This window comes from Oreochromis niloticus, linkage group LG11 (genome assembly GCF_001858045.2).
Source record: "Oreochromis niloticus isolate F11D_XX linkage group LG11, O_niloticus_UMD_NMBU, whole genome shotgun sequence".
Lineage (NCBI taxonomy): Eukaryota > Metazoa > Chordata > Actinopteri > Cichliformes > Cichlidae > Oreochromis > Oreochromis niloticus.
The window spans coordinates 11,194,881-11,207,329 of NC_031976.2; the positions used below are offsets into that span (position 1 = coordinate 11,194,881).

At 42.1% G+C, this 12,449-nt stretch overlaps 1 long non-coding RNA gene across 3 annotated transcripts; it reads right to left on the reverse strand.

The window, feature by feature from the left end:
- Positions 1-8,495: 8,495 nt before the first annotated feature.
- On the reverse strand, positions 8,496-10,465 carry LOC102080663 (uncharacterized). 3 transcript variants are annotated; one of them, XR_265995.4, is made up of 4 exons: positions 9,884-10,465; positions 9,480-9,650; positions 9,163-9,404; positions 8,496-9,078 (listed from the first exon to the last, which is right to left on the reverse strand). It is a non-coding gene; the product is annotated as an uncharacterized LOC102080663 (long non-coding RNA). The 3 variants fall into 3 exon arrangements; XR_003222305.1 differs by having other exon boundaries at positions 9,163-9,650; positions 10,220-10,465; XR_003222304.1 differs by having other exon boundaries at positions 9,163-9,650.
- Positions 10,466-12,449: the final 1,984 nt, after the last annotated feature.

A 12,449-nucleotide genomic window follows, 5' to 3' on the forward strand; every position in this document is an offset into this window, starting at 1 on the left:
TATTCATGGCAGGCTGATTCAATAGCTATCAACATTCATCTTACTCTGAGTCATCACAAGATTTCCCGCCCCGCATCTTTAGCTTCACCGACTTTATGCCGAGCGGGTAAGCAGATGTTAAAGGTCATTTTTAAAGGCCTTTTTCAAAAATCTTGGTGTTACATAAATTGAGATACTGCTCATGATTTCTCTTCAGACATGAACCTCAAATATTTACAAAGGAGCTGCACGGTTTGGGAAAAGCGTCTTTTTTGTGTGGGGTGTTTGTTCACCTGGCAGTAAGAGGCATAATCCCACAGGAGTCTCTTTTTCATCAATGAGCAACGCAGGCTTGTGGGGGACCAAATGAACACTTAGCAGAGTTTTTCCTGTTCTGTAATTTCTTGCCTGCATCTCTTTATAAACTTATCTTCTGTTGGCATATATATTTGCATAGTTTTAGTTGAATTATGCCTCACACTCAGACATTTCCACATCTGTTTTTTTGTGCTAACTGTGCCTCATTCTGCTCTATGGATTGCCAACTTTAGACTTGCTGGAGGTGGTTCAGAAAGAAATAGCAGGAGAGCAAATATTGGTAAAAACAGAATAGAGTCACAATCGTTATCAGCTGCAGGTTGGAGAAAAAGTTAACATTTAAGGAGATAGTATACCTATTCAGTTTCTTGCCAAATATTCTGTCTTTACCTTGAATTGAATTGGAAACCCGAAGCCTGGTTTAGTTTATATTAGCTGTAATTGGGAAACTGCCTGCATGGCTCTGTTCAACAATAATAAAATTCACTTACAGTGGTTACTAAAGCTCACTAACATGTTACGTTTCATTTGTTTAACTACTAGAAATACAGGAGTGCAAGAATCACAATTACTGGTTTTACAGGGAGTAATGTGCAGGACTATTTCTTGGTTGGGTGCAATGACTTCCTGAAGTTTCTGCTGAATGCAAACCATTGATGACAAGACTATCTATGCTGAATATGAAGTTTTAGCCAGCAGGGAATTAGCTCAGCACAAATACTGCAAGCAGGTGTTCAGTCACCTTGAGACAAAGCTAGTTTGTTCCCTATGTGTTCATTTGTCATGCTTACAACTTCCAGTCATGGTAAACAGAAAACACACCCTCTGTCAGTTCTGAGGTTTTATTTGTCAGGACATAATAATGTCCAGTCTTTTCCAGGTCTTAAAATGATTTAAATGCAACCTCAGATGAACTTTAAGACAAGATATATTAAACAGTGCTATTATTTATTTAGTGAAAAACTAAGCCAAAATGCAGATGTAGTGTGTAAAACACTTAGTACAGCCTTAGTGCTTCTATAGGAATTAAGAGGGTAAGTAGAATAGAGGTGGTACTAATCAAATTAACTTAATTTATTGATCCTTAGCAAGTGTGAGTGCCTCTATAGAAGCAGAGGTTTGGCAGTGTGTGTTAAGGAAGAAGCATATGATCTTAGGGAAGTAACTGTTGCTATCCAACACAGCTTAGGTTTGCAAAGTTGCATCTAAACAAACCACAAGACTTCTGGAACAAAGTCCTTTGGACAGACAAGACAAAAGTGGAAATGCTTGACCATAATGCACAGCACCGTGTTTGGCAAAAGCCAGACACAGCATATCCTCAATACTGCATACAATGCGGGGATGATGATTTTACAGCCAGGGGACCTCATGGTCACTGAGCCGACCATAAACTGTCTTGTACACAAAAACGTTAGAGAGTGAAATGTGAGGCCAACATTAGGTTATGCAACAGCACAATGATCCCAAGCACAGCAGCAAATCTACAACAGAAAAAGAAAAGATTGAAAATGAGAATACTTTATGAAACCCTAAGAAAATGATTTGGTTACAGTTGCTCCAAGACAATAAGAGACAGTAACATTCTGAACTAAATTAAATCATACAATATATTACAAAGTTACAAAATATAAGAAATAGCTCAAATTTATGCAAATAGCTTTATTATAAATATCCAGAATATTACAGACATTAAAATTATATAATTGACATTTTACTCTAAACTGTAAACTGTGAAACTTTGTTATTTGTTATTTTTACTGGAGAGGATGTGGAAAATGGTGTAACTACTGCAGTGTGTACTGTGCGTTAGATGGGGGATTTTTAATGGGAGATATCCACAGGCAGGAATGATTTCCTGTGTCGTTCAGTGGTGCATTTGGGTAATCTCAGTCTCTCGCTGAACGTGCTCCTGTGACTGGCCAGCACATCATGGAGTGGGTGGGTGGTATTGTCCAGCATTTTCCTTATCTTGGACAACATCCGCCTTTCTGACACCACCTTAAGGGAGTCCAGCTCCATCTCTACAACATTACTGGCCTTGCGGATCAGTTTATTGAGTCTGTTGGCATCTGCAATCCTCAACCTGCTGCCCCAGCATGCAACAGCACAGAGGGTGGCACTGGCCACAACAGACTCATAGAAAATCCTGAGCATTGTCCGACAGACGTTAAAAGACCTCAGCAGTCTCAGAAAATAGAGACGACTCTGGCCCTTCCCGTAGAGTGCAGTGGTGTTTTTAACCCAGTCCAGTTTATTATCTATGTGTACTCCTGTATTCAAGGTGCTGCAATGGCCCAGTCAAAGTCAAGACCTCAACCTGATTGAAATGCTGTGGTGGGACCTTAAGAGAGCTGTGCATAAATCAAACCCTGCAAACCTCAGTGAACTGAAACAGCATTGTAAAGAAGAGTGGTGGTTTTAGAAAGACATGATGGTGTGTACCTGCTTTGATGGGTGATAAAACATTGTGACTCAAAACATGTTCGTTATGTTTGTGTCCTATAATCCAAATTAACTTAATATTATTTAAAATCTTCATTCCAACGTGTTTATTTTAGAATGTTCATCAGAGACTAGAACTCAGCATGCTGAGATAACAATGTAGTCACGGACAGAGAGACAGGAGTGCAAAAAAACAGAAACTTCTTACTAGGAAAATCATGTAGTAAACAGAAATGAAAGACTCGATAATATCAGAAAGAATTAGACTCACTATTAGAATAGCAAAGAAATCAAAGAAGGAATCCAAAATTCAGCAGATTTAAAAAAAAGAAAGAAAAAAAAAATCAAATCTTCAAACACTTGGAAAAACAATAAAACCTCAACAGAAACAAACATTCACAAAGAATCCAAAGCAACAAAACTTTAGGGCCACGACAGCATGACTTGCAGGCATGATGCCGACGTTCAGGCTGTGACAGCAGATGCTGAAGGGGAAGAGGGTCTGCACATTGTTACAAAAGGTTATACGCCAAGCGACATTTACTGTGTGTGCTTGTATGCGTGTTTGTGTGTGTGTGTGTGTAATTTAAGCAAACGTAACCTTTGCTTTCTGCACATGCACCGTGCATGCGTGTGTGAATAGTTAATAAACTTGTTGATATTTTACCCGCCCTCCGGGTTGACGCTCATCCATATTAAACTAATTAAATCATTTCTATTTACACAATAGAGCCTGATTTGCATTTCCACTCTCAGGTTGTCGTGACAAAACCTCGCCGTGTCTGCCCACCGATGGAAGGAGCTACGATTTCCTCTTCTCTCTCCAGCTGATAAGCGTCCCATCATCCTTTGTGGGTGTCTGCTATGAAAGCAGATGTGCTTAGTGGCAACCTGGACATCCTGCTGGCTTAATCAAAGATATGGAAATGGAAGTATTAGTGTCAGAGTGTGAAAGACTGCGAAAGCATCCCTACGTGCGTGCGCTTCTGCATACCTGTGAATTCATTGCACGTGTGCGTGTGTGTGTGCGTGACAGTGAGCTGGTGGGTGGCGGAGAAGCAGAGGTCTGGCCCTGCAGGCTAGATCTTGGCTGCTGATAATGAGGCACTGTTGGAGCTAATAGAAGGCAAAGCCAATTTAGACGCACTCAGCGCCCGTCTCATTGACCAGACTGAGGGAGAACTCAAAGATGAGTTGTTTGTGCATCAGTATTTCACTGCTTGGGACTGCAGTCTAGACATAGGTTGTTGAAAAAAGAAACACAAGAGGCAACAGGTCTGGAACTAAATCATTTCATGCTTTTGGAGGGGGTTGTTTTGTGCTGCTACCCTGTCTGCTGAGCAAATAAAATCCACAGATCTCCTCTGTTGGCATATTTATAGATTCTACACACATTTATTGGCACAAAACTGAACTAAGTCTGTGTTCTTTGCATTGTTTTAACCGGATCAGTGCAGAGCTGCACTTTGCTTCTTGTAAATTTGTCACAGCAACACATCTTAGCAGGATAATTGCAGTATCCCAGAGATGGATCGGCCTCCCATGTGTACTGCAGTTTTATTGCCTTATAATTATAATACTAATTACAAAGATGTATTACAACCCCCCATGTGAACAGATATATGTGTGTAAACACACACACACGCACACATACACACACATACACATACACACATCAATCAGAAATACTGTAGCCGATGATTAAAATCTCAATGTGAAACTGGGAGGCAGTAATGACTACACCACTGCCTTCCCAAGCCTGAGTGTTTGCTCTGAAGCAACGCTAATGCCTCCCTTTAAAGGTCTGACTTTGAGATTTATTGTCAACAAAACTCCTGATTCCAGTTTTAACAAAGTGTGTCAACAACAAAGAAGCAATTAAGCTGCATTCGAATTTCCACATCTTGTTATTACGAATCAAAACTTAAAAAAAAAAGATCACCTACGCTACCGTCATTGCGATCGCACGACAATTTATTTTATTGCTATGTTGCAATGTTTTCACCTATGAGAGTTTCTTCTTGTAAATGAAGTTGTGCCTCGGTCCTTTTCTCCTACGCACCTGTCACCGCAAACGCTAGTTCAGTGGCGACAACAGCGCAAAGGGACAATAATTGTAACAAGGCTCTTCTGTGTAACATCAATCAGAGTACAAGAAGTGCAGTAAATTGATACAACTTCACACTCGGAGCGTTAGGTTCTCTGTTCCAGGGGCATATTACAACTGATTATACACTCTTTGTTCATTCAGAGCCAAGACAAAGCGGGGGCACACCCACACAACCTTCCTGGATCTCAGAGGATCTCTTAGGACAATGGTAGAAGGCTGTACGCAAGGACGAGGTTTGTCGCCTCACGCACAGGCAGGCAGGCGAGAACGGGTTACGGTTTGAGCCCAGTGGGAGGCAGGAATTCATTTCAAAAACAAGTCGAATGTGAATCATCTGGGCATACAGAGCTGGCTGAAGAGTCATCGATGCTGTCAGGAAGGAAACAAGCTATTGCTTTTTCATCTTCAAATGTGGACAAATTGATGACCTCAGACTGACACACACACACGTGCGCACACACACACTGAGGCAGGCAAACACATTTACATCATGGACTTGCATTTTCTCTCCAAAGACACTTATCCTGTGTCCACAAATGGAGGTAAACCCAACGGAGAGAGTTAGGACTCTGTGGATGAAAATACGCTCTCTTTAAACTCTGACTGAAGTTCATCAAAGTGCATTCTGCCCCTTCAGCGAATCCAGTTGAGCCTTGATCCTTGGTAGAGACCCACTGATAAGTAGTTAACTCTTTCATGATAAAGACTCCATTAGTGATGCACACGGAGCTCCGAGGAGGAGGAGGTGGTGCTGGTGGTGGGGACGATAGCTCCATGTTCCTAAACAACAGGCTGACTTATCTCCCACTGCCTTCCTGTCCAAGATATCCTGTTTTTCCTCAGAGGCAATGTCATTATCATGGAAAAGGTCCCGCACGTGGACATTTTTAAGTTCACAGATTGTGCTGATATTCTACCGACTTTTCTCTTCTGCATGGCATTTTCCAAGATCATATTAGCTTAATGGGTTTGTCTCATGTTCGGCGTTGTTGTGAGCTGCTAGTACAAAGGTTATCTGGGTGTCAAATCCCTGCAGCGGTTGTGCAGACACGCTCGTGGAGCTGTACCTATCTGAAGGCACGGTCTGTTTATACGAGAAAAGCGATTCAGTGATTTCCTTTTTATAAAACAACATGCAGCTTCGTGGCTCCTCAAATCACCCCATACCCAGCACCTGAATGCAGAATTCGATACCTACAGTTCACCCACATGCGCACAATGATGAATACGATCTCGTTTTCTTCCACCGTGTCCGCACAGAGGCGTGCAAATATTCAAATCTATGTTTGGCATTTTCAGATGAATTATTCAGGCCTAACATCAGAGGGTTGCATGAATTGAACATACAATACCCTGTCAGAGGCTGGCCATCTCTGACTGGTGTGCTCTGTGTTTGGTTGAATGATGAACACAAGAGCAGTTTGCCTCTCCGGCCCTCCTCTCATTGACTTTTAATGCAAGCGTGTGGAACGTCTGATCATTAAAAATCTGAGCGGCAATGTGGAGGCTGAATAAAATCAAAAAGACAACACCCCCAAGCGCCTCTGTCTTTCTTTCTCTCACTGTCCATTCATTAATGATATCTATAGCCCTTTAAGCCCTTCATGAGTGTTGGTGGAGTGTCTGGAAGCTCTCTAATCCCCACGTTGCTCTTTATTCTGCCCATGACGCTCATCCCCTCTGTGTCAGATCCCGAAGCCCCCGCTAATCCCCTGGTGGCATTGCGCACGGGGCCCCAGCTGTCGGATCCCGTGCTGCGCCCGGCTAATTTGTGGCCCTGCTTGGGATGCTATTGATGTCACCCGGGCCCGTCTAGTCCAATAACTTTTTTCCCCTCACTCCTGTGCTCTTTCCCACTGCCTCGTTTCTTTCTTGCTCTCCCACTTTGCCCCCCCTCTCTTGCTCTCTCTTTCTCTCCCCTGGCTGATGATGAAACTCCCAGCTGGCTCCAAGCTCAGGCTTTTGTTCCCTCTGTTGTATTAAGAGTCGATGTCCTTTTCCTCCGTGCCTGCACATTACAAATCTGCCAGAGCCCTTCCTCCCCTTCCACCAAAAAGCTGAATGGACGTGCACTGGAGGTGGCTGAGATAAACACAGCACAGAGGGCAATTCGAACTAAGCAGCTGAGAGAACACAGGCTAAGCATTTAAATGATGGCACATTAAGAATCCGAGGAATTCTTAATGCGGCCTAAATTCTAAGAAGTTCAATTAAGAGCGCTTAACAATGCATCAGTATTCCGGGTTGCTGTCTTTTTTTTTAATGAGAGGAAGGAGGCGGGAAGAAGCACAGAGGAAAGGGAAGGGTGGAGGGTGAGGGTGTGTGTAATGATTAGAGCTGTTTTCTTTCATTATAAGCTCCTCTGCAGCTCAGTGGAGCTCAGTGGGCTGCACAGAGATTTTGGACAGCTCGGTGTCGCCCACCCAGGCTGCCACCCGCCTGGCACGAAGGAGTGTAGACACAGAAACACCAGCACAGGTGAACACAGAGAACCAAGATTGCAATATGTTGAAATGTTGTTGCTTCTTGAATACAAAGTTTATGATTTTTGAAAAAACAAACAAACCCCAAAGCAATCAATGCTAAAAATGTGACCTCTTAGAAAAATAAAATAAAATACTCCTGGATTACTCTGCCAAAATATTGCAACTGACATTAAAAGATGAATGCATGAATAATCTTTTCTCTACAATGCATTTTACATAATTTTATATTTTGCATAATCTTACAAAAACAGACACAAGCTGTATTTGTACTTTGTATACTTTTCTGTAACAAGTAGGATGTAGTTTCTTTTGTGTGTACTTTCTTAGCTGAGGTTTTAAAAACAGCTAATCAAGGACGTTGCTCCATTATTTCCCAAGGATCTGCATCTTTTTATTTTTCTTATATGGCACAGACAAGATGAGTGCTTACTCAAAATATTTGCCCCCTTTTTTAAATAAAAAAACTGATATAAAATCATGAAAAACTATGGAGAAATTACAATTAATGAGTACACATTATCATTATACCATCTATCCATTTCTTCCACTTTTCCACTCCAGAGTTATGGGGATGCTGGGGTACACCTTGGACATGTTGCCAGTCTATCACAGGGTTAACACAGACAACCATTCATACTAAAATCCACCCATACAGCCAAATTAGAGTCAACACTGAGCCTAACACCCATGTCTTTGGACTGTGGGAGGAGAGTACCAATCAGTGGAAACCACCTCACCATCATGGTACAAGTAACTTATGTTACAAAGAGTAAATCCAGCATCAAACAGATATACAGATTGAACCCCAAGTTGCCACTCTGATGTGTTGAGAGTATGAATATATAAATGTTATTTTAAAAGCACTTAAGAATAGAAAAGGTGCTTAAGTGAATATGTGGGTGAATGAGGCTTATAGTAGGAAAATTCTTTGAGAACTTCAAACTGTAATCAAGTGATCATTTAAAACAAACTTTATAAAGGGTTATGTGTGATGATTATATATATATTTTTAAATAGTTTCTTATTGTTCATACTCCCACTTGTCTATATGCAATCTGCTTCTATCTTAGCTTGATTATAGGCTTAACACACTATACAAAATATTCAGTTAAAGGCAAAATCCTGAGAGTGTTTTTCTTTGTTTTTTTATTCAAGTCAAATAAGAACTTTCCCCATTTGCATGCAGTGCATTACACACAGAGAAAATAAATGAATAAATTCAGGCTACATGTTGCAGGCTGACTTTGTATAGCATCTCTGTCTGTGACATTAGTCTTGTGTAAACTCAGTGGTGCTGTGGTCTTTTTCAAAGTCTAAGTGAAGTAGTTATGGATCAGAGGAAACAAGCTGGATTCTTAGCACCAATTCTAGCTGACAAACCACACTCCAACTGAATGTTGGCGGTGGTGGCTGTAGCTGTGGAGTCGGGTGGTTCTTGGTTTAATCCCCTGACTCCTTTTTTTCCTTTAGTGGTTAGTTATACGATAGTGAAAATATCACGTGGGGCCAAAAGCCTGTACATAACTGGACTCAAGTGCAAGACTGACGTGCAGAGGTGGTACAGTTAACTTAACACAAACTTTAACACAAAACACAGAGTTATACTTGACGTGGGAAGCATAACCTGGAAATCTCGCGTGGCACTAACACACAATATTTGACATGGTAGGGATTCTAGCGTGGTAGCCTGAGGGAGGTAACTCAAGGGGAGACTGGTGGCGTGGCAGTCGTGAGGTCCCACTGAGGAAAGAGGAAGAGGGGGTTAGTGATTACAGCGGCTGGTCCAGAGATAACAGGAATTTGAGATTGTCTTGAGTGACTTACTTTTGCAGGTGGAGTCATAGGCTTGGAGGGGGAGGCAGAGGTTTGAGTGGCAGGCTGATAGCATTAACAACAGGCTGACCTGAATTTCAGGAGTCCTGGTAAGTTGCGGTGTCAGGAGGGCAAGCAGGTGAGTGTGGTGGGTGTTTTCTTCCTGGAGCATAGCGCGAATCTGGTGAGGTTTGTGACCAGTATCCAAAAGGTGAGTTCTGTTGCGGCGTGGTGCTGTGTGTGAGTCCACGGAGCTAGAGGATATAGGAAGCAAGGTAAGTAATATAAGGACATGGATCTTGAGCAAAAAGAGTGAGCCTGTTACCAACATAAGTGAGTTGATGGACCAGCGGCGAAGGGACGGTGATGCTGTTCATAAATACCCCTTTGCTGATTGCCACGGATAACTTCCAGGTGAGCTGCCCAGGTGAGACAATGGCAGCTTCGGCCAGAGGTGGACACCGGAGAAAAGGCACATCCAGACTATGACAGGAAGCAGTCTATGAATAATTAAAAGTGTCAATAGGTAAGTTTGGTTTGGCTTGTAAAGCTATTTAAACGGTTAAAAGCAGTCAGTTCGCCTCTAGGCTTTGTTAACAAGTTATACAACAGTTATTCTTTAACACAACCAATATGACCAGCCTTTCTGGTAGGTTTAGCAATGTTCTGCTTATTCAGTCTAGCCCTAGGTTTTAAAGGAGTCTTATAGGGTAGGGGACTTGAATAGTCCTACCTTCTTTTCCTTTGCAAGAAAAAGGTTGGAGCATAGCTGTGAATTGTACAGAGTTGGAAAAGAATAAGAAATTAAAGAGACATAGCCAGGAGTGAGAGATGAATAGTGTCCACTGTCGAACGAGGGGCAGAGGAAAGAATAGTCCAGCAGAAAGAGAGGCAGATTAGAGAGGCTGAAAAGACGACTAAAGAGGGAGAAGAAGACCAAATAAATGATGGCAGTGAAAAATTGGAAATCAGAGCCCCCAGCTAAGACACCGGGAGACAGGAAGTAGGAAGTAGCTGATCTCATTCCTGACTTCTCTTTGAGAGGCCTCATCGATGTGACACGCATTACCATCGCGGCTCTCGTCTCGGGCCTCATCGTCACTTCCCGTCACTGTTGTCTCTCTGCAGCCGGCGATGATCACAGCCTCTCCTTAACACGCAGAGCCAACGCACCACGCCGCTCTCCCTCCCTGTCATCTCCTTCTCCGGACCCACTGTCACGAAGATAAATAAGAACTAAGAAGTCAGTGAGAATTTTCCAACAGTCACTCTCTCCAGGCGGATTTTTCTGCACTGTTTCTTCTCTCCGCTGTGAAGCTGCAGGATTATCTCAGGGGCTGTCGGGCTATTCGAGGTCAGGACGAGTATTTAAAGGTCTGCTACACAGTGATGGAACAGCGCGGAAGAAAAAGTATTCACAGAGTGACACAAATTAAATCTGTGTGAGTCGAGTTTGCAAAGAGTGCGAACCCCCGATACAGGTGTCAGCTCCCATTCTGCTGAGGAGGCCGAAGTCGCCATGGAAGCTGAACTCATCAGGTTCATTTCAAAGTAACATCAGGTGCATTTGCAACCCTGGAATGGTTAAACTAAATTACACGTCTACAGAGAAGATGCCCTATAGGGTTTCTTTAATGTGTGTGTTCTGTGGGTTGTACAGGCAAACCATTTAAAAACTCCAAATGTTCACTCCCTCTTCTTGTAGTTAAGCATTACACATCATGTATTCTTCCGCGCACATAGATAAAAAACACTTAATGGTACTCATCTGCCAACCCAGCTCCACAGAACAGCAAATCACCAAATTATACCTCCCTTCATATTAAACTGCAAGACTATAATTCAGTACTTGCCGTGTGACAGACTTTTTTTTTGCCTTTTTTTGGGAAGAGAAATGTACTCTAACCACCCACGAGTGGAAAATGGAACATACTCGGTGTTTGTTGACTAGAGTTCATAATTTCTATCAAGCTCCGTGCATCTGTTTTTGTTTGAGAACCAAAAAGCAGACGTCCTCACGGTCGCAGCCGGAGAGGATTCAGACAGACAAACGGATGCTTGAAACAGACACAGACTATGAGGAGAGGCTGACGCAGATGGGATGAGAGAAAATGACGGGGAGAAAAATTGACACAGGAAAGTGGAAACCCAGTAGGAAACGAACACTTTCATTTTCTATTGTCGCGGGAGAAGGCTGGCGCCATTGCCAAAGTGACCAAATTGACTACACTGTCATTTTCTTTCAAATCAAACCTATATTTAAGAAGAGGCAGGCATGTGTCATTACAATACCTCTTTATGTCTGCACTTCTGATTACGGGACCGTCAGAGATGTCCCCTTGGATATACTCAGACTTCACCAGTGTTAGTATAAGTGACTGCCCCATATGTTGTCCTGATTTCCCTGCTACATTTACCAAATTCATATACATTCATTTAACAAGATCCACACCCAGAGAGGCTAGAGTATTGCTGGCTAATGCGGAATATAGCTTTCTGGCAGAAAAATCATACGGGCAAAGAAATCTTTCTGAATATCGAGCATTTATTTGTTCGTTTTTGTCACAAAAACACTTCTGAATATCTGCTTTGTGCTTTTGCTCCACTTGCTATTGACTCTTGAATAAAGGTATCATGTGCACCGGAGTTCACACAAAGTTTGCAGGAGAGATTATGGAAGAGCTTGAAAGCTTTAGCGCACAAGGTTATGAGCTAATACCTCAACAACAGGGAGCCAGATGAGTGTTGTTGATGCCATGAAGGAAAAGGACAATGTGCAGTATTTTTGATTCCTGCAGCACATGATTGTGCTGTCACAGCCTGGGCAAAGTGCTGGATGTGCATATGCACACACACTCACAACTTTTCACATTCCAACATGGTGACATCTTCCTCCATGCTCAGATGTTAATCCCTAGATTACTTTGTCTGCCTTCTAAACAGCTAACGTGTGACCTGTAAGGTTGTGAAGTTAGGTTGCTTCAGCCTATTAAAAAATAAATAAATAAATAAATAAATAAATAAATAAATAAATAAATAAATAAATAAATAATATATATCCTTTAAAAAAATTATCTGAGCAAAAATAATTCATGCACCTAGCTTGTAACAACTTTACCAAAATCTATTTTTCTGTTAAAGAACTAGCAGCTCTGGAACTGCTTTCATTTATTTATGTGAGACAGATCTTTCACACGCGAGCACTAATAACACACACAGGCGTTGCACCACTCCGGAGGAAAAAAACAACAACCCCGGGGGCAGGTTTACTGCCGGGATTTCTATGCTAGTCTTCAATA